Here is a 10,690-nt window from a genome sequence, read left to right as displayed (position 1 = left end):
GACGCCGACAATGGCATTCTAAAAACGCTTCACCAACGTAGGCTTTCATATACTCAGAATTCCAGTGTGGCCACTACAAATCAATACACAAGTATTTGTCAATATGGTGATTGCAAAAAAGCAATACCAGGTGACGTTTCTATATTAGAAACGCGCCAATTTCACGCTGAAGCTTAATTCAAAATGTCAAGAAAGCAATCAAATTGACGATCTATTAACTGTAAAGTCTGCAAAGGTAGAGATTGTATTTTGTTTAGAAAGTAACAGACTTATGTCATTGACACCTGTCATTTTACTGTGAAGTATTTTGAACAGGAGCCAAAATAAAATAATAATAAATGCCTTCGGCCACAAGATGGCGCTGACCCGCAAACAAAAACCAGAACCCCTCCAACTGAGAGCGGACTGGAGCGTACCTTTCGTCTTAAGCTCTCTCTGCGTAAAGCATTTTTCCTGTGGTTTCTGCTCTTAATTGCATTTATTTCATGAAATGCTCAATAACCCACCCCCAGATGGATAATTTAAAGGTGATGTGTTGCTAGGTTGCTCCGTGGGAATCTGATCCCTGACGCGTAAAGATGCCGCTGCAGGACTGAGTTCTGCCACTCTCTCCCCTCAACAATCTCCACCGGCACAGAGGCAGAAATAGCAAGAATCGATCTAAAAGTCCCTTCTTCTCCGGCCGTCGTATTCCTGCACTCCATTTGCCCACGCGGTGTGCTTTTGTGACACACAGTACAACCCACAGACAGAAGTGTCTCCCGAGATAACTCAGGTACGTGCCTTTTCTTTTTAATACACTTTGTCTTTGTTGGTACCCTGAAATATTCAGCGCATGGTGTATGTGTAGACAGACTTCCATTCTCTTCTACGTGTCCTTACTAATTACAGCCAAAAACGCTTGTTTCTTTAGTGCCTCATTAGCATACTGTACCACCTGGGAGGCATGGAGGTAAACGGCGCGTTTCCCACGCGTGCTGCGCGGGCAGACGCTGTCAGCAGTCGAAAACTGCACTTTAGTACATAGAAAATCTTTTGCGCGCATCTGCAGAGTCAACCAGCCCAATAACAGGGTTCTTTCTATTTGGCGTTTGACTGTGAATATTATCATGCTATATTCCTCAAGCTCCCATTGCTGAAGAAGGAAGGTGGGCATCCTGCGCGGTCCCCTTATATGAAACGTTAACAAGCAGAATGCGTTTTGTTAAGACGACCATATATGTGGAAACCCTGCGCAAAACCCTGCTCGGATAGAGAGCCAATTACCCGGGTGGTAGCGAGAAAGAGGTCCGATGCATTAACTGAAAGCGCGGCTGGATTTCACATCTGTCGCTATCTGCCTTTTGACCGTCTTCCAGGCGCTGGTATACACCAAGGGGCAGATTTACAAGCCCCTTGCGTCAATTTTCCCATTTTAAAAGTGACGCAAAAGTGGCGCAAGACGCTTGTAAATCTGTCCCAACTACCTAGCCTGCGAAAGACGCACCCGTCTGCACGTTTGGTGCGGTGGGCGAAAATGAGTGGGGTTGGGAGGAGGTTGTCAGAGGGATTCCGTTAGAATTTCGGTTCTGTCGGGTTTGTTGAGTGGACGGCGTGGGGACGCCCGTATCTGCCACGCTCACTTCAAGAATCACCAGTAAAAAGGAACACTCAGGTTCAAAATGTCCCACTCTTCAAGTCAGTCCATCGCCCTATAAAATGCCATAACACCGACTTTGTCAAACAAAAAGTTACTCACGGATCTCAAGAGGTCTGCGAATATTTAAGAGTTGATGCAGAAATGTACTCTAAGCGCCCTGTTTATAATTATTACTCATTCACAGGCATACTGCATATAGGCGGATTCTTTCAGCAGACACACAGGCTTTGGTATAAAAAGCATTGCATATATTTCCCATCAGCACTTATATTCAAGAGAGGCGCGCATTTGACCTACTTCTGCATCTTCGATAAAAGAGTAATGCTTTTCAGAGGAAGGGATTTATGAAGCACAGTTTTACAACAGCCACATCGAGCTTACACCTACTTGAAAAGCTGTCCTTATGTCCAATGAGAATTGTCGTTTATTCCCACTGAGTGGACCACCGCCTCGCACGTGGCATCCACGTTTCTACGTGACTCCTGCTGCTTGGCCGTGTTCTCTCTGTTCCTGTCCGGAAGCATTCGTATGACATAAATGCAGTATGACTGTGAGTGGGCCATTGCCAAGCACAAGCACCGTCGCTCATTTATCATAGACTGCCAGAGCCAAAAAGTGAGACATAAATCAATATGCTGTTAGCTGAAGATGCTACCGCGGTGCTCTGTACCTTACAGAGCGAGGCTGCACAGGCTATGCCAATATCCGGTGTAAATCCGTGCTTTAAATGGGCCGGTACTGATTCCCGGCGCTTATTTACTTTAAGAGGGAGAATACTGGCACTTCTCAAGAGTGACGTAATACTTTTAATTGGAGAGTACCTGCACTTCTCAGGAACTCTGCAGGTACTCTGGTACAGAGTTCCTGCAGTTCTATTTTTCCCTTTCAAGCACTGGCTGTAATAAGTGTAAACAGTTCTTACTGGTACACGAGGGGGTTCTTCCTGGATCGTAAAGTATAAAGCATACATTAAGGCAGACCATACTATCAGAGCTTATCTTAAGACCTGCTGGATCTTCAGATCTTCCTCTGCATGAGATATACAACATTTTGAGCCTCGATTTCATAAAAAACTACCACATAAATATACTCAAAATCATAAAAATCACACTTTCTGGACCAACATTTAGTTTGCTGCCAAGTTTGGTGTAATTAACTTCAGCATTCTTTGCAGTATCACTGTTCAGTTTTCCTATGGAAAAATGAACAGGGAAAATGGATTTTGGGCTTCCCTTTTTCTCTGTCTTCGCTTGATATATCACCCTGAAACTTTCCAGGAAAGAGCTGAGGTGGATGAGACTTTTTTTGGAAAGTTACGTGAAGATTCGTCCAAAGGCGCCAAAAATATAAGCAAACCAAATAATGTTTTCCTATGTAAAAGTAACCACCACTGTGATGATAGATATAGATATATATATATATAAATATATATATATATATATATATATGATATATATATATATTTATATATATTGCCCAAGACGTCTTCTCCAGCAGAAAGAAACAGGCAGCACACGGGGCTTGTGAAACATCCACCTTTTATTTTCTCATCAGACCATGGGCATGACGCGTTTCGGGGGTTTTTCCTTTTTCAAATGCCCCCCTGGTCGAGTTGTGTCTCTTTTTGCTCACAGTTCCCAATTGTCCGTCCCACCTTCTAAAGTAGTGTGGGTTGCCTGGCAAACACGGCATGGAGTCGCCTCTGCCTTGGGTAGTAAACTGCATTTCCCAGCATGCAGTATTATGTGCATGCCGGCGGCGATACCAATTACCGGCTCAATTTCTTTGTTCAGTCCGCAGCCGGTGTGCCATGTCGTCTGGTGGGAGCCGTGGCGTTTGTTCAGGGTTCAGGTGATGACTTTCACACTCCTCTCCCCCTTCCTCGCACTTCCGTCTGTCCTGGATAAGGAAACGCCAATGAAGTAGGGGCGTAACTCCATGTAAGTATGGACTGTATTCACAGCATTGTCCATTACAGGCTTGATGCGAGGTAGTCAGAGGGTCTTCCTTTTTGCGACCCCCATTAGACACTTGCGGGGGGTGCACACCTTGCGTGTGGTTCAGCACGAGTGCTAAACACTTGCAACACGCTGAATATTGCCCAAGACGTCTCCTCCAGCAGAAAGAAACAGGCAGCACACGGGGCTTGTGAAACATCCACCTTTTATTTTCTCATCAGACCATGGGCATGACGCGTTTCGGGGGTTTTTCCTTTTTCAAATGCCCCCCTGGTCGAGTTGTGTCTCTTTTTGCTCACAGTTCCCAATATTTATATATATATATATATTCACTGAAAAAACCATAGGTTAGAGACCATATATAGTTAGCTGGACATTTTATTGACATAAAACCAATGAAATTCCATATATAGTTAGTTGCACTAACTATATATCGCGCACCCGCAATCCACTGCTGATGATGTCACATATTACATCATTCATGACATGGTCAGTGACATCACTGATGACATCACTGATGACATCTCAAATGACATCACTGATGACATCACTGATGACGTCATCTAGTGTCTGTGTGTTTTTGTAAAGTTTAAATATGTTTTACATATTGAAGAATGAGTGGATGTATGGAAGACTGAGTGTGTGTGTGGCTGGCTGGGAGGTGTGTGACTCTGTGCATATCAATGTGTACTTGTATCAGTGATTGTATAAGAGAGTAAGTATGTGTTAGTATATGTGTGAAAGTATGGTGTTCTGTGTTTAACTGTACAGATGAGGAAATCGAAGTGTGATTGATTCTTTACAGGACTGACTAGGTGTGTGAGTAACTCCATGGATGAGTGGCAGTGTGTGAGTGTCTGCATAGGTGTATGAGTGCATATGATAGTGTTGTAATAATGAGTGACTGTATGTATGAGTGATTGTATGGGTGAATGAGTGAATGTGTGTGTAGACGTAGGAATCAGTGAGTGCGTATGTAGTAACTGGTATTGGTGTGTCATGATGTCATCAGTGATGTCATTTGAGATGTCATCAGTGATGTCATCAGTGATGTCATTTGAGATGTCATCAGTGATGTCATCAGTGATGTCACTGAAGTATGGTGTTCTGTGTTTAACTGTATAGATGAGGAAATCGAAGTGTGATTGATTCTTTACAGGACTGACTAGGTGTGTGAGTAACTCCATGGATGAGTGGCAGTGTGTGAGTGTCTGCATAGGTGTATGAGTGCATATGATAGTGTTGTAATAATGAGTGACTGTATGTATGAGTGATTGTATGGGTGAATGAGTGAATGTGTGTGTAGACGTAGGAATCAGTGAGTGTGTATGTAGTAACTGGTATTGGTGTGTCATGATGTCATCAGTGATGTCATTTGAGATGTCATCAGTGATGTCACTGACCATATCATGAATGATGTAATATGTGACATCATCAGCAGTGGATTGCGGGTGCGCGATATGTAGTTAGTGCAACTAACTATATATGGAATTTCATTGGTTTTATGTCAATAAAAATGTCCACCTAAATGTCCAGCTATGGTCTCTAACCTATGGTTTTTTCAGTGAATTTTCAAGGTTTTGTAAATGCAAATTCCTAACTATATATGGTCTATAACCTATGTTTTTTTCAGTGAATTTCATTGGTTTTTTAAAAGCTAATATCTATATCTGTAAAATATATTCTTTATTATGTGACGTATCACGTAGCCACGTGAGACGCCTCATGACGCGTCGCATAACCGTGACGTATCGGCTCTGCAGCGCAAACAAAACCCGTAACGTAAGCGCGCCGGACCACGCTTACAGATATATATATTTTTTTAACCTTAATTAGACAAAATCCACACGTGCACATATCTTGAGGCCTTGCAAAGGCACATCAAACAAACAGTCCCTACAATTTTTCTAAGTTTGCTGGAAATCTATTCCCTTAATTTTTTTTTTACTGTTTCTCTTGGTTTTCCCCTTGTTACGCTTACCGGGACGCTACCCGGTACGCGAACCGGACGCTCCAAAAACACAAGATGGCGGACTCCCGTTACGCTGCCGGTTAGCTGCCCGGTTCGCGTACCGGGAAGCGCCTCTACCGCGAAAAATCGCAAATTTTTATTTTTTTATTTTTTGCCCCGCGGGGGACTTTAATATTCCCCTCATCAATCCTAGGGGGTCAGGAGGGGTTTACCTTGCCCCCTTTCCTTCATTTCCCCCTTCGTTTTTCACCACATCTTGTCTCTCGAACCTACCGAGAAACAAGATGGCGGCCGCTCCGGACTGTTTACAATGTTGACAGCTACGCTGCCGGTTACCTGCCCGGTTAGCTGCCCGGTGAGCTGCCCAGTTCGCGTACCGGGACGCGCCTCTACGGCAAAAAATCGCAAAACATTTTATTTTTTTATTTTTTGCCCCGCGGGGCACTTTAATATCCCCCTCAATCCTAGGGGGTCAGGAGGGGTCTACCGTGCCCCCTTTCCTTCATTTCCCCCTTCGTTTTTCACCACATCTTGTCTCTCGATCCTACCGAGAGACAAGATGGCGGCCGCTCCGGACTGTTTAGAATGTTGACAGCCACCGGAAGGGACAATCAGCTTCGCTTCGCGAAGTTCCGTTACGCGTCAGGTACGCGAACCGGGGCGCTAACCAGAGCGCTGTTACAGATATATATATTTTTTAAAATGTTAATTTCTCAAAATCCACTGGAGCACATATATTGAGACATAGCAAAAGCACGTCGGGCAAACCATATCTACAATTTTGCCAAGTTTCATGTAAATCCATTCAGCCGTTCGAGCTAAAAGTGAGTCCAACCGCCCTATGGAAAAATGAATGGGAAAAACGCGTTTTGGGACCCCCCTTTTTCTCGACTCCCCCTTGACGAAACCACCCCAAATTTTCAGGGGCTGCTCAGAAACAAAATGTGCCATTTTCCTGACAATTTCAGCCAATTCCGTCCACAAACGCCAATGTTATTAGACATAGAATTTTCAGAAATCCCATAGAGAAAAAATCCTAACTATATATACCTACTGGCTATCGCCAGTAGGTAATATATATATATATATATATATATATCACGAGCAAATGTCCCAGGCGGGGGGAGCGTCCTATTAGCTGGCGCTGGCGGCGAGGATCGGGACGACCTCGCTTCAAATGTTCAAAACAAGTTTACTTCTCTCAAGAAGACGCCGCACACCACTTCAGTTGGTTTCAAGCAGGCATTCTCCACCTACGCGTTTCGGACTATTACAAGTCCCTGATCACGGTCATCAAACGTTAGTCCATCGTTTGTGTTGTATATTTATACTAGTAATCCTACATATCAGATTAGGGTGCATTGTGAGATCAGTATGCAAGAACAGTTTCATGTTATTTTAACTGACTTTGTCACTGCATTGGTGACTCGCGAGTTAAGCAAACTGCAGATTTAGTTTATTGGGTATGTTTGTGATGATTTACCACAAAGTTGTGAGGCATATCATGTTGACATTGAGTATGTCATTAACATTGTTGTTTATGCCTTCACATTAAATGACTGTAAAAGTCATTGGGTAATTTATGGCTAAGTGCCTGATTTTCTTCCCTACACTGCGTATGCTTTTTTCGCATGCCTACCACACTTTGACAAAGAAAGAATAAAGAAAAAGAAATTAAACTGTTTTCCTTCAATTGCATGCTTGGCTTATTTTTCATTCTGACATCAAGATATACCAAATCTTCTTACTTTTCAAAGAGCATTTTAGTTGACTAGACTCATCAAGGTTACAGTTCATTTCGCAATTTCATATCAGATGTTAATACAGTTTATAAGTGCACATACATTTCATCATCCGCATTCAGTCCCATCGGGGTTCTGGTCTTAAATCTAATTATCAGTTTGGATTCAAGGCGTCATAGTTTAGTCACTCTGTCACCGCCTCGTTCATTTTCTTTTATAATGGCCAGGCCTGCATATCTCACATCCTTCCAGGTTTTTCCAGGGTGTGTTTTCAGATGTTTGGCAATTGCATAACTGTAATCATTGTTATTAATCAATCTGATATGTTCAAGTATTCTTTTTTTGAGTGGGCAAGTTGTTGACCCAATATATTTCTTGCCACAAAAACATTGAAGTTGGTACACGACGAATTGTGACTCACATGTTATCTTATCTTTGATTTCAAAGTTTCGCCCTTTTAGATCTTTTATGTTTTTTATGTTCTGACCAATTTTACACGCCTTGCATGTTTGGCACTTTGCAAATCCATGCTGTCGTTTCTTTAGCCAAGTTGGAGGCGTGATTATTTGGAAGTGACTATTGACCACCGTGTCTTGTATTGATGGAACCTTGCGAAAGACTATCAGTGGTCTCTCTCCAATAATTGGTCCAATTTCCGTGTCTTTCTTTAGTACACTCCAGTATTTGGTCAGTATTTGTCTTATTTTGAAACTTTCTTTCGAATATGTGAGTATCAATCGTGGTTTTTCATCATCCAAGTTTGGCTCTTTATTTTTCGGTATTAAAGTTTCGGTCCTCGTTCTGGTTCTTGCTCTTTGTTCCCCGTGGGCCATGTCTGAGTGTTTATATCCACGAGCAGTGAATCGTTCTCTGGTTTCTTTGAACTTGATTTCCATCTCTTCATCCTCAGAACAGTTCCGTCGCATACGGAGAAACTCTCCGTATGGGATGCTTCGTTTCAGAGATGTTGGATGAAAACTTGTCCCGTAAAGAACACTATTTGTCGAGGTCTTTTTTCTGAAGACAGTTGTATTCAATTTGTTATTTTTTATGTATACCTTGGTGTCTAAGAAGTCTATTGTATTCTTCTGGATGTTATAGGTAAATTTGAGTCCTACATTGTTATTGTTCAAAATTTCGATATATTCAATTAGTTTTTTCTTTGGACCCTTCCAGAGGAGAAAGAGGTCGTCAATAAATCTGAGCCATAAAACCACATCCGTGGTATATTGCTCATTTGCCTCTCCCCAAGCTATGTTTTTCTCCCACCATCCCATGGTGAGATTGGCATAGCTTGGGGAAAAAGATACGCCCATTGCACAGCCGCATAATTGGGCGTACATATTTCTATTGAAAAGGGAGATGTTATTGGTCAGGCAAAAAGTTATCATGTCGAGCAACATGTTCGTATGTCTGATTTCTGAAATAGGACGTTGTTGCAATAAATATTTGATTGCTTTCAGTCCTATATCATGTTGTATCGATGTATAGAGAGAAACGTCTATTGTTGCCAGCCAGTATTCCGGATGCCACTCTGTGTTCATTATGTTTCTAAGGAAATCTCCAGTGTCTGCGCTGCCGGGGGGGAAGGGGCCGCGATGGTCCTCCTAGACGCAGAAAAAGCATTTGACCGGGTGAGGTGGTCTTTCCTATGGAAGGTTTTAGAAGAGAGGGGGTTCGGACCAAGGTTCCGACAGGCCTTGCAGGCAATGTATTCTACTCCCTCAGCCAAGATTCAGTTGATGGGTGGGAGTTCTGGGAAAATTAATATAACGAGAGGCACTCGGCAGGGCTGCCCTTGCTCTCCTATTCTATTTGCCCTGTATATAGACCCACTAATTACACAGATATTATCTAACATGGAGATACAACCAGTAATTATAAAAGGATTTCAAACAAAATTGCTTGCATATGCAGATGACCTGGCCGTTATCACGAACAATCCGGAATCTGCTATGAGGGAAATCGTGAGCATGACAAATTTGTTTGGGAAATTGTCAGGATATCGACTGAACGAAGCTAAGACCCAAATTCTGTGTTCTAAGAATATAACTAAAAATGATGCTAGGCATGTCAATTCGGTGGTGTATCTTGGTATAACACTTAATTCACAACCAGGGAACATAGTTGGAGATAATTTTACACCCCTCTTGAAATCAATGGAACAAGAGTTAAGGAGATTGAATACACTTCATTTATCAATAATAGGCAGGGCTAACGTTATCAAAATGACTATGTTCCCCAAGATTTTGTACAAACTTAGATCTATCCCATTTAAATTGGAAGATAAATTAATAAAGGAAATTGAAGCAATCTTTATGAAATTCCTGTGGCAATATGGCAAGATTAGAAGATCAAACAAGTATATGTCTCTACCTCAGGAAAGGGGAGGGTTAGGTATGCCTAATATCAGGAATTACCACTGGTCCTGCCTCCTTACAGAAATGGCAATCCTTTTCGATCAGGAGAGGGCGAGTAAGGAGGGGGGCCCTGATGATATTCCATCAATATTTCAATTGGCATTGGGTGATCAAGCATTTGGGATTCTGTTGAGAAAAACGGAAAGAAGGTATTATAAGAAATCACGGTACAGAATACTCGAAGGTATAGCAGAGGTCTGGGCATCTGTGCAGAAAGTAATGGGTATTCCAAGGTATAACCACCATACTCCTCTATGGAACTCTGGCCTTTTCCCAAACCTGTGCATGGATGGATCCTGGAGACACTGGGAGCAGCAAGGCATTGTAACACTTGGGCAAATAATGGTGAAGGATGCATGCAGATCACTGTCTGATTTAAGGTTGCGATATACATTACATGAAGGGCAAGAATATAAATACCTTCAGGTGGTAAATACAATCAAATCAGTAAGACCACGAATTACTTTGGGGGAAAGGAGCAATCTACTGGACTATCTGAAGGGAGGTGGGCGGAAAATTAATGGATTCTATAAAATCCTTATGGAAAGCTCTTCAGATGACATGCTTAAGACCGAGGCAGCCTGGGCTGAGAAATTGGAGGATCCAGAGATTTATTTGGATAGAGATCTTACTTTTGATAAGAGACTTCTGCGCTCCTCCAATCTTAAAGCTCAACATTTTAAAACCCTATTTAATTTGTATTATACCCCATCCAAGTTGTTTGAGTGGGGGATGAGGGCTGATAGTGACTGCCCCAGATGTGGCAAAGGTCCTGCAGACATTGTTCATATGTTCTATGGCTGCGAGAAACTCAACCCCATTAAAAAGGAGATAATGGCTTTCTTAGAGGGGCTTCTAGAAGTCAAAATAACTCTATCCCCAACTTTATTTATTTTTGGATGCGATATCAATTTAAAATTAAGGATTGATGAGGAAGCCTTGATTTTTATAGCAGTAGC

At 42.3% G+C, this 10,690-nt stretch overlaps 1 long non-coding RNA gene across 1 annotated transcript in view; it reads left to right on the top strand.

Annotated features, from left to right (window-relative positions):
• Nucleotides 1-560: 560 nt before the first annotated feature.
• LOC144820007 (uncharacterized) overlaps nucleotides 561-10,690 on the top strand; it is a 352,699-nt gene continuing 342,569 nt past the window's right edge. The window contains exon 1 of the long non-coding RNA XR_013607667.1: nucleotides 561-775. This is a non-coding gene — a long non-coding RNA (uncharacterized LOC144820007). The remainder of the gene's footprint in view (nucleotides 776-10,690) is intronic.

The sequence above is a fragment of the Lissotriton helveticus genome, chromosome 2_1 (genome assembly GCF_964261635.1).
Source record: "Lissotriton helveticus chromosome 2_1, aLisHel1.1, whole genome shotgun sequence".
NCBI lineage: Eukaryota > Metazoa > Chordata > Amphibia > Caudata > Salamandridae > Lissotriton > Lissotriton helveticus.
The sequence above is the reverse complement of the archived record's forward strand: the minus strand, read 5'-3'. Positions and strand labels throughout refer to the sequence as shown.